The sequence below is a fragment of the Cyprinus carpio genome, unplaced genomic scaffold, assembly GCF_018340385.1.
Source record: "Cyprinus carpio isolate SPL01 unplaced genomic scaffold, ASM1834038v1 S000006462, whole genome shotgun sequence".
In the NCBI taxonomy this organism is placed as follows: Eukaryota; Metazoa; Chordata; class Actinopteri; order Cypriniformes; family Cyprinidae; genus Cyprinus; species Cyprinus carpio.
Genome location: NW_024879142.1, coordinates 56,244 through 68,518, shown reverse-complemented (window position 1 = coordinate 68,518; position 12,275 = coordinate 56,244). Strand labels below are relative to the sequence as shown.

The 12,275-nt window shown below is 40.6% G+C and overlaps 1 protein-coding gene and 1 long non-coding RNA gene across 4 annotated transcripts in view; both read right to left on the bottom strand.

The window, feature by feature from the left end:
* Window positions 1–12,275, bottom strand: part of LOC109084760 (regulator of telomere elongation helicase 1-like) — a 76,875-nt gene that overhangs the window by 40,586 nt on the left and 24,014 nt on the right. The window lies entirely within an intron of this gene.
* The window catches only part of LOC122143614, a 1,545-nt gene continuing 1,341 nt past the window's right edge, over window positions 12,072–12,275 (bottom strand). Inside the window, exon 3 of the long non-coding RNA XR_006159278.1 lies at window positions 12,072–12,182. This is a non-coding gene — a long non-coding RNA (uncharacterized LOC122143614). The remainder of the gene's footprint in view (window positions 12,183–12,275) is intronic.

Below are 12,275 nucleotides of genomic sequence, written 5' to 3'. Positions count from 1 at the left end.
GGGGTTACGTATTGCCTGATTCCCACGCAGACCCCTCTTGTTCGGTGAAGGGACAATAGTAAACCGACTTCTGCTTTCCAAAGTAGCCCCGAAAATATATGACCATTTGGCGCCAGCATTCCTCAGAACGCGGTGTTCAGTGCTGCAGTAACCGGGGTACGCTTTCGCAGGCTCCCTTAAACTGCCAAAGTGAACATGCTATTTTTTCTAGTCACAAACCTATGAAGGTGGGCTGTCAACCTAGCGCGCTTCGTTTTGCCTGCATTTTTGTCAAGCCAGAATTTCTGTTTAAATGTTCTTATTCTAAATGTGCAATAATCAAATGTTAAATAAACACGTGTCCCATTGCTCAATGCTTCGCTCTGTGTGCGCCAAAAAGTCGCTATAGTTTAAGTGATTGTTTGGATGCGACCGATCACTGTAGCATAATCTGAAGGTAAAAAAATGGACCCTAAACTGGCAAATTAATATCTATAACGATACACAGACAGATAAATAAAAATTGGTTGTCTATGCTGTCTATCTTTCAGATATCGGTGTGCATTGCGATCGATTTGATATCGCCCCACAACATATGGAGGTACCTCGACTTTATGTTTGCAGAATTCATTTCAGACAGCTTCCATTTCTTGTTGTTCTAATTTTCCTGGTCTAAATGTCACAAAAACAAAAAAGTGAAATACCTGTATCCTAATAATGGTTGCATCGGTGTGTGCGAAGTGAAGTCATCGTCACGGTGTTGGGGTGGGGGGGGAGGGGTTGCGGTGTTAGAATACCCGCGAGGAATTTATTCGTTTTCAACGCCCCCGTAAGAAACCTTCATCCGTAGGGCCTAGCAGTGATTGACAAATTCTTGATTCCTTATGGGGCAAATTTGTCGTATGACTGACAACAGCCCTTAACCTATGTGTTAACTTCAGCTCAGCTCGATGCTGCAGGCCACAGATGGTTTAGCTGCTCCTCAAGTTTTGATTGTCTAGGTACAGGAAGCAGGGCACCAAGCCAGCTGCGCGGGTATCCGACGGCACACGCCGAAATGGTGCGTCCCCGTTCCAGGAGGCGCCGATGGCTCCCATTTCTTTGCTCGGTTTGTGCGGCGGAGTGGCCAGCGGTTTTTCTAAGGGGGGATGTGAAAAGTGTTTGCAGGCGGCTCTCATGGCATCAAACACCGTTCGACAGACATATTGATGGAGGGGAATGGTGCACCGCAATGTGCGCTGTTGGCCTGGGCACCGCACGCTCCATCGGACCTTCAGCGCTTTTTGGAATCGCCAATTCCCTGGTCATGCGCCCACGATGGTTGCGTGTGAGCACTGTCAACATGACCCTGCCTGCAACCCCTCGCCATGTGCTAACATCACAACACGAACTCCTGATTCTGTCATCGATCCCAAGGCTCCCGACTCTGCCTCGTCTTTCTGACTTACACGCGGTCTGAGTGTGTTGACCGACTCGATCCGCCTACTCAATATAGCCTTACAAACCAAAAACTATACAGGTATCCAAGGGCACGGCTTTAGCTGGTTTAGAGCTACCTGTCCGATCGCTACCACTTTGTTTCTCTCAAGGGTTCCTGTTCATGGGTTATCACCTGTAGATATGGCAGGCCACAAGGCTCGTCCTAGGTCCTTGCTATTTTCACTCATGTGCCCTTGGTTAATCATTGGAAAATAGGGTATTAGTTTCCCATGTTATGTGAGGATACTCACAATCTATCTCTCCACCAAGACCCGCGGAAACTTCTAAATTGAGATAAGTAACAGAGTGTGTTAAAAAAGGTAAAAGATTGGAGACCCATAAATTTTCTCTATTAACATTCAGATAAGGACAGAAGATATTACTTAGTGGACCAGAAAGCAAACATTCCACAGACTCTCGTAGATTACAATTGCAACTCGATGGATGTCTTACTCCTTACTGTAAAACTCTGGGTGGATGATATCGACAGTAACTTGTCTTTTGGCAATCATGATTCCCATGGTACAAAAACAGAATTCTTCCACTTAGAAACATTGCCAAGCTTACCGAACTGTTCCTATGTTCCTGATGCAGAACGCTAGTCCTGCATTCAGCCTCTAGACTGGACTATTGTAATGCACTGCTAGGGTGGTGTCTGCACCTCAATAAACAGCACAGAGTAGTCCAAAGTGCAGCGGCTATAGTCCTAAGGTAAGAAAAATATGATGATATTACCCACTAATCCAGTCTCTGCCCACCTGCGACCTAGTCAGTCCGGATCAGTTACAAAAAGGATTATTACTACTTATAAGCCTTCATGGCTTAGTCTGGTACCCTCCCCTACAATAGTATTCTACCCGCTACAACCCATGCACGCTCCCTAAGGTCCAAAACGATGACTTTTGAAGTACTTCGGATCGCAAAAGTCCCACTACGGAGGTAGAGCCTTTTCGCATGTTGTATCCCAAACTCTGGATAGCTTCGCTATGTCGGGGTCAGACACACTCTATTCTTAGCTTGGGTTAAATCCTAAATATTATTTTCTTTACTTGGGTTAACCGGAATGAAATTGTACTTGGCTGGAACAGCAGCTACGCTTAATTATGTCTCTATTTGTTTCTCTGTTTTGCCACGGGATGCACATCCCGTGGTAACTAGGATTTACACAAGCTCCAGTCTGATCCAGAACACCTGAGAAGAGATGATGCCAGCCCCTCAGAGGACCTCAGATGATGCTAACCCAGAGACAAAGATACATGAACTACCACATTTTGGTTATAAGTTTGATTTGCATCATGGCTGTTAATAGTGTAGCATCGTCTGTTTGTTTACGCCTTTTTATTGCTTTTTCTGCACATTTCTGCGTACGCCATGGAATGACGATCATACCTGATCAGCTACTCCTAAATATTGTCGCAAACCTACTTTTCCTGCACGTTGCTTTGTTCATGAGTTTGTCTCGTCACCTAGCGCTATACAACTAAACTTAGATTGACTTGACTTGAATTGAACCGAGTGATTGACATCAAGTCACAAAGCGTCTTTCCTGCTGTGCTAGGCTGCGTGAGGATAGAGAAGTCCAGATGATGTTGAGAGTCATAGACCAACATGTTCTTACTAATGATGTCTTGTGTCGGAAGCGCATCATAGGACGGGAAACCTCTATTCCAGCTTGTTCTTCCAAAAGCTTTCAGACAAGTAGCTCTTACAGAACTGCATGATTCCGTTGCGCCACCTGGTCATCGAAAGGACGCGTAGACCTTGTGCGTCAAAGGTTCTATTGGGCCCAGAATGGCACTGGATGTAGAGGAGAAGATCAAAAGTCTTGTGCGGGGGTGTGTAAGGCGCAAAGCGAGGGTAGGCGAAGTGCCCCTCTTGTCAACATAACCCGGCCAAGCCGTCCCCTTGAATAGGTCTGTATGGACTATTTGTCTTTGGAGCCAGATGGAAAGAGGCACAAAGAACATACTCGTAATCACTGACCACTTCACGAACATATGCTGTTGCTGTTCCAACTTCAGATCAAAAGGCAAAGTCTGTTGCCAAAGCCCTATGGAACCACTTGCTTTATTCATTACGGTTTCCCAGAGAGACTTCATAGTGATCAGGGCCGTGATTTTGAGTCCTCTGTCATAAAAGACCTCTGCCAGTTGCTCGGCATAAAGAAAACCAGGACAACGCCGTACCATCCACGTGGCAATCCAGTGGAAAGGTTTAATAGGACTCTTTTTAGAGATGCTCGGGACACTCTCTGAAGAAAACAAGTTGAGGTGGAAGGAATTTGTTTCAACCCTTAGTGCACTCTTATAATTGCACCAAGAATGACACAACGGGATTCTCGCCATACCAGCTTATGTTTGGTCGACAACCAAGCCTTCCTCTTGACCTTGCATTCGGCATGACTCCCAGGAACCCAGGTAAAGTGTCTCATTCAGAGTATGTAAAGAAATTGAAGGAGAGCCTTCAAGAGAGCTACCGAAGAGCCATTGAACAGAGTGACAGAATTGCAAAAAGGAACAAACAGCGATATGACCTCAAAGAGGAGATTGACAACTCACCTGTTTATGTTGTTGCACCTGTGGATTCAGAAGGTCCAGAGAGGACCCTACACCGGGATTTACTTTTACCCTGTGGATTTCTTGTCTACTTGTGAAGATGGATCTACAAGTGCAGTCTCAATTGAGTACAGAGAGCGTGTCACTGTGCTCCCTTGATGCCTCTACAGACAATGTGGAGGATGTTCCACATCTCATTACAGAGGACCATGTAGTAGAATACTACACCGCCACCGAGTCACTGTCTTGGATTGAAAAACACTGACCTCCCGTCTTCCCCCCAGCCAACAAGTGGTTGAACTAGAAGCACTATGTCCCTGTGCAACCTCCAGGAAAGAGCTAATGGACATCCAAACGGTGAGACCATCTGAGGCGATCAACCTTGGAGCCCGAGGCTCAACCATTCTATTCCCAAGAAACTGCACCGTTGTTGACAGAGTTCCTCCACACAAACCGGACTCTACCCGACTTTCTGTAGGGAATCCTTTGAGTTCTCATTATGCAATCTGTTTAGTGGACTTGATAAAGCATTCTCCCAAGCCATTGAGCATGACATGAGCCCTAGAGTTAATTCCTTATTTCCCCATGAAGTTGTGTAAATTGACTACATGCAGAGACGCATGCAGATTTAGGGGGGGAGGATGTAACCCCCTTTAAAAAATGAAGGAGGTTAATGGACTTTTAATTTGAAAAGAATACTGTAGTAACTCTACTATTCTCCACTAGAGGGTTTTTCTCCGTGGGTGAGTGTGTATTAATAGACAAAGGAAGCAAGCAGCCATTTTATTACAAAATGAGAGTGGAGAAAGAGAACAACTGTGGATTCAGAAATATAACAATCTATAGAAAATATTTAAATAGAGAAAAAAAAGGGTTTTACATTTTTTTTTCTAGTGAACCGGGGATCTTTAATACTTTTGTTTCAAGAAACCCGTGAGTGTTTTCTTCTGTTGTTGCTCTGTGATCGCTTAATATGTGTTCAATTAATGCTTTATGGTAAGACATATGATTGATAAGAAAAAAGATGATGAATGAATATTGAAATATACATGTTGTTATGGAGATATAAAGATTGTTTTGTCATAAAACCAATCGGAGTTAATCCAAATGTGATGTTAAAATTAAACTGCGTCCACAAACTAATTGATGTGCATTCAGTTTTATGCCTACGGGCCATTTTTGTGATACTGTGCTTTGTAGAATAAGTTGAGTTAATATGCCGTTGAAGAGAGAGAAAAGAGTCATTTCTGTAATTTCATCTGAAATTTCATGTGATTTATATCTGTTATCAGATTGTGAATGTGAAATGACGTATGGGTTCCTCTGCATTATGCAGGTTGGTTTTTTTTTTGTCTGTTCCGGGTTGATGCATCAAGTTACTTCTGGAGTCAAACCTTTGGACGAGTGTATGGTAAGCCAACAGTGCCTAACTGATGTCACGCATGCAACATCCTGATTTTTCTGGAGAGAATTCAGTATCCTCAATCTGTTATCAACCCCTGATACAGATAAGAGAACACACACATTTTGGCCACTTTGAGGGAAACTGAGTTTAAAACTACCCGGTAGTAAATCTTTCTTCTGTCACGTGGCTACTGTTTTTTCCTCTTTCATTCTTATTTCAACCTCTTCAGTTTTTTTTCCGGATTCCGAAGGCCTGTCGCCCGACTTTTAAGGAGAAAACAAAAGAGACTGAGAAGATAAGGGAAAGACTTTCTGAATTGTGTTTGGAAAAACATTTTATTTTATTTTTTTCATAACTAACAGGCCTGATTGTTTATATTACCTCTGTTACACTTTACAGTATATTTTCAGATGTTGTTACAAATTGGCACCCTATTGATTGACAATACAATATATTTTTCTTTCCTTTCACAAGTTGTAAGTGAAGTTAGCTGTCTCAAATCCTTCACTTAACCCTCGCTGTTAAGTATAGTCTCATGCTACTGTGCCCATTCAATCTGATCTGTTTTTTTCTGAACTCCATACTCAGAGTGTTATCAGAATGGTTACATTTCGACCGGAGATAAAACCAAATCCGCAGACTTGGCAACACTGGTTCAATAGCGCGCGCATGATGACACAGAGCCGTTAGTCTACCTCACAACCTACCACAAATCGCTTTCAAACCGACAAAAGAATCGCCACCGATTTTAAAATCGGATTTGTGTAGATTGTCAGTGAATTACGGTCTGGTGAAGTAAATGCCAAACTGTGTTCGCAAAGTCTGCGGTTGTTTTTCATGTCCTGAGGGTCGCCGGCGACAATACCAATAACGCGATATTTAGACCCCTAAAATGCGAATTTTACCAAGGGAACCATGCCATAAAACTTATATTTTAACCCCGGAAACCAATTTTTTATCGGGGAACCTCCTGGAAACGCGATTGGGCTAGTTTTGGACTAGTTTTGAGAAGCAACTGGGCAGGATTTGTTGTGAAAACCTGGCAACCCTGATCTGAACGCACGTGCTGGAGATCTACTACTACTAATTACAGGAGCGGTCTTTACTGATGAGATGTGCATGAAAATCACATTAGCTTTTTTCCACAGCCCTAGCATGTTTATATGGAAAAATTAGACTTTTAAATGGAAATTAGCTACATATAAATGCACTGGAATTAAATATTTTTACTTCACATAAACAGTATTATATTTCACAGTTGCTTTTCTTCCTAGTTCAGAGTCCCTTCAGACAAGGAGAGCCCTGATATAATGAAGCCACCAAAATGAAGAGATGTCATGGTACTTTCATTTAAAAAAACAGTAACATTAACTATTGTGCTAGTAATAATTTACTTGTGTAAAATTTATAACTTATGTATCATGCTGTCTAAACCATTCTGTGCTGAATATTTAAAAAGATTTAACAGTTAAATATAAAAAACAATTTACAGTGAGGAGGATGTTCTAATGATGGCTAGCTGTCGTGCTGACACCTCCAAGGATTTCAGCATCTGTGTGTCCAGAATTAACCTTGTGGAACGAGGTCTGTTACTTTGAGGCGCATTAAAGATCAGCTCCCCCCGTCAACACTTTCTTTAAAGATTACTTTCTTAGGAGAGGCTGGGAGTTGACACAGGTGCTCTAATTTAAAAAGAATCCTGACAGGTCAGAAGTTTTGTTTTTTTTTTTTACTTTGTAACATATCTTAAACGCTACACCAAAAAAAACATTTGATTTCTTGTTAATTTGTTATGGTTAGATATATAATTTTTTTGTATATGTATATATAGAACTGATTGCGGCATAGAGACCAGACTCTTCAAGGAGAGGAGGGCAAAGGCACAATGCCCCCATCTATCACTTGAAATGACTCTGGAACAATGGCCTGTTTCGGTAAGTGTTCTCTCCTCAAAGCAATAGGTCACCCAAAAAATTAAGATGTTGTCATTTATTCACACTCATGTCATTCCAAAAAAGAAAATCTCAGCTGTTGTTGTCTGTACATTTCTTGATCAAAATTATCTAAACATTTTGTTTTACGGCCTCTGAACAATCCTTTCAAAAGCACAATGTAATTTTAAACATGTTACATTGTCAAATATACACTAACTTGGTACTGGTAAAATTCTACTATACTGTGTTTATTGTTTACTTTGTCATTGGCAAACAGAGTTTGCTGGGGAGGTCTTTGCTGTTAGCCTTCCTTGCACAGGGTGGCCCAGCTCCAAAAGATTTCTTCAGGACTGGTGTTTTGATTTTCTATATTGAGTGGAACCCTTTGAAAACGCTTAACAAGGGATAACGCTTTTAATGATGCTGGGAGTTTTCACCCACTGATTAAAAATGGTATCAGAAAAACAAATTATCTTTAGTTTCTTTCTATTGCATGTATTTTTTTTGAAGTGTACGCTTACAGCATTTTGCTCTATATAGATCGGAGGAGGGCCTCAGACTTGTTATCTTAGTGAAAAGCAGTGTCAACCTGTCGGTTTCCACAAATGAATAAATGCGGACAACCAAGAGCCTATAAACAATGCATTTACTCTGCACATCTTTTCAAAGTCAGCCCACTATATACCGTCCTGAAAGCAACACAATGTTTTCCATTTTAGCCATCAAATTTTTGTTTTACTGTCTAGCACACAGGATTGTAATGCCTGCTGCTGCTCCGGAGCACACTCACAAGCCTTCAGCAGCTCCCGTGGGAGAGCTTACAGGCTTTTTACCAAGCACTGACACTCTGGAAACGAAAGAACAAAAAAAAAGGTTTGTGCAGCAGCCTTCTTGTTGTGTGTTAGGTGGTAATGCTTTACGCAGAAGTGATTAAGCGATTCCCCAAAAACGTACTCAGTTCTATTTTGCATACTGTTTTTAAAAGAGTACAGAAGTTATCCTTAAAATTATTGTTTCTGGTATGTGTGATGCTGTTTATATATGTTTGCATTTGTGTTGTTGTTTTCAGGTGGGACCTCTCCATTACATTATCCCATCTGCTCCACAAAAGGATTGAGTGTGGCACTCTAAAACATACAAGAGGTCAATACTGCAACACTCCAGGCTTTTGTGGAGCTCGAAGGTAAGTTTGTATTATTAGGTGTTAATGAGGGGGTTATTATATTTTTACCAAATGGTAAAACATTATAGTCTCAAAATATGGTGATAATGCAATGATAGATCATTACTCCAGTCTTCAGTGTCACACACCTTTAGCAACCTCATTATAATAATGCAGACTTTGCTGCTTAAGAAACCTCTCAGATTATTATTGTTGGAAAAGTAACCCTAGTTACATATTGGAGTAGTTATGCTTTTCACTCATTCTGTGAGCATGAGAGATCATTATTAATGCTTTATTCATAGAAATCTTTGTAAATTCTACTGCCTCCTTGCGTCAATTTTCATAACTTAATGAATACAATTATTATTTGTCTTTTTAATCTACCAAAACAAAAATGTTTCCAGTGGTCTCAGTGTTTCCCCACCAACATGCAGCCAAAACAACTGCATTCACACCCTTGATAAGTATTGATCATATTAGCATGATTGTGAAGGATCATGTGACACTGAAGTAATGGCTGAACATTCCGCTTTGATCACAGAAATAAATTACAAAATGGTACACCTTACAAAATGTTGTGATGTTATAAATGGTTATTAAAAACATTGTTATTTACTGCTAGATGGAGATGCTCAGATGAGGCAGCACTCTCTCTGTCCACAGGTGCAGATGTGGCTGACTGGTCAAGCCGCATAGGCACCTGCTTCTGTCAGAGAGAGAGGCCTTTAAAATTACTGTTCAGTTTGACCACACTTGTATGCAACGACTGCCAAGCCACACACTTTGCTATCCCAATCATCAGTGCATGCACCCAAACCCATACATTTCCCACTGCACATCTGTAAATAGTATCAAATAGTAATGAATTTAAAGAAATAATGAAAACAGCAGTGCAACACGGAGGTTGCTTTTATAGGGTGTAGATTTAAAAATTAACTCCAAATGTCCACATAGAATTTTTTCTCTCTCAATAGTTTTAATTTAACTCTTTTTTTAATTTATTCAAAGATACAATGTTCACCGTGTTAATCAACCCTTACATGCTCTGAATTGTACATGTTACAGCATTGTATAAAAATTAAATGTTCGTATTGGCTAATCTAACTGAGGTTCTTTAATTAAAATTTTCTGACATGCAATGCTGTGTATTGTTGAGGGTTACTAACAGTTAAATGTTATAAATAGAGCCCAATCTTATCGTGATAGGCAGTGTCTGGACTATTCGAGCTCCTCTGTCCATTCACGTGGTGGATGATCAAGGATTAAGAATCTTACGCAGAACGGCAAGTTTTTTGGTTCCGTAGAAAAGCGGGTAAAATGGATCTCTTGCACCACCACACCCTCCTCTGGCGTCACGTATCAGCAGTTCTCTCTCGAAAAAGTTGCTCCACCACCTGAACAAAAGGAACCTTGTTATTCACCAATGTTAACTGCTTTTGTAATTATAAAACTTAAGGCTGGGACCTGAAATTATTTAGTTTGGATAAACTGGTAAAATATCTTATCCCAAAGGAAAGCTATGCATTTACGTCACCAATATCTTCACCCTGAATGAACAATCCTGATTGAAGTTATTTGCCTATAATGTATTTTAGGGCCCTATTTATACCAGGCATTGAAAATGAGTCACGATTTAGGGGGTTTAACTCTGGCCCTCAAATCACTTTCCTGCAGAGTTTAGCTCTAACCTTAACAAAATACACAAGGTTGTGGCTAAACTCTTGCAGGAAAGTAGATCTTGAGGCCCAGAGTTGAGAGCCCTCTTGTTATGTCAAGATAACAGTGCCAAAAAACGTGGGATAAAGCATGAATTATTCAGCTATCTGAAAAAACTAAAAACGTGAAAATTATAAAAACATTTATCACATTTACATTACAATTTACAATACATTTATCCTTTGATAGCCCCAAAATAACAGCGGGGTATTCCCATTGCATACTTTAATACCCGCCAAAAATGAAGCAGTAAAGAACTGAAAACTAAGAAACCCCAGTCGTTCATTAAAAATTCAGGTAAAACCCCTGGAGTCCCATGTATTACTTAAATGACACATGATTTACTGGGGCTTGAAAGTGTAGAAGTTATGTGTAGGTGCCACTAGAGGGACAGAAATATCTCCGATTTCACTTAACCCGCGCATTTGGTGTTCTGAAGATGAATGAAAGTTACTGTGGTATAAAGAAATGACTATGAGCATTGATATTATGTTCAGTTGAAATACCTTTTAAGGTTGAGCAAATGAAAACAGAATTAGCATTTTTGGATGGGGTAATCCTTTCTAATCTTTGCATAGATGCTTAAAGCATACCTCTATATCTGGCTCATCCCCACTGCGTGTCTGGTATCTCATTCCGATGGTACCAAAGCTGTTCTGGGTGAAAGATTTCCCTCGTTCTGATCGGATGGTTGTTCCAGCTCCCGTGCGAAGCCCTCTTCAGGTCCAAATCCTCAGACCGTGTAAGGAATTGCATAGTGCACACACAAAGACGTGCTAGCTCATCGTGATAGATCAAGCACTCTCTCTTCTTTGCCCATTGCGGCGCAGGAACTTCATAACTATTTACAAGAGACGGCTGCTGACCAAACATCACACCACAGACTGCACTCAATTCTAAAATCAAGACACAATAAGTATCGCACAAATCATAGGCCCCATACAACATAGTAAAGAAAAAGCAAATAATTTTTTCTCATATTGCTGCATTACAAAGTTCAGGTTTCGAAGATATGTCATTGTGTGACTCTCTAAACTGGGAATTGAACACGTTTATCACCAATTTTAAAGCTTGCACAATGCAGCAATGTTGAGAAAACTTCTTGCATAGTGCTTACATTTGAACAGTCTCCCCACACAACTGAATGTATATAAATGGAAGTCAATATAACAAATGGTGTAGTGTGACCACCCTTTTAATCAGGGGAGATTTGAAAAATAAATTTGCTCATTGTTAGTGAGTTTCAACATTAGACTCGAGTGGTTTTGCTGCTGAGATTAAATATAGAGAGATGTTTGTTTGTGGTGCATCATGTGTAAGGACAAGTGACTGTGCCCTGACAAGAAATAAAGAGCATGTGATGCAACTTTTAATGATTTGATTTGTACCTTGATTATGCACACGTTTATTTTCTGCAGGAAATGAAACTGCCTCGCACGTTCTCGTACTGAAAAAAACACGTGCAAACGGAGCGAAGTGTCCCACATTGTCCCCCGTGGTCAACCACGTACTCTGGAAAAGATTTAGCACAACATGCAGGCATTCTGGGAGGTGTGGTATTGAGTTACAAACTTTTTGTAAAGTTCCTGTCTAGTATGTTGATGTCAAGAACACATGATGTGATTTTAAGCCACTGAGCTTATCAGCTTTCCCGTTTGTTGGGCGACTGACTGACAAAAAGCCTGAACGCTGAGAGAAATCAGTGTGCCGCGCCCATGTTGAGAGGACGATACTCACTAAAGTGCGAATATATCAAAGCGCAGGCGATCTGACAAAAGATTTGAAGAGGTCTCATTCATAGGTTCAAACAATGAGAAATCATCATGACTAACGTCATGTAGTAAAGATAATTTTTACCTCGATGGCCACCCATGTTTGTGGATACCCTCCAAAAAAAATGAGAAAGCAGTCGATGCTTTGTTGTTTGCAGCAGCATCAAGATACAGGATCTAAAATTAAAAAGATTTTAATATTTTATAACAGAACATTTACTTTTGATACCAATTTGTAGTGACAAATCTGGCAACTATTATAACCTTTTG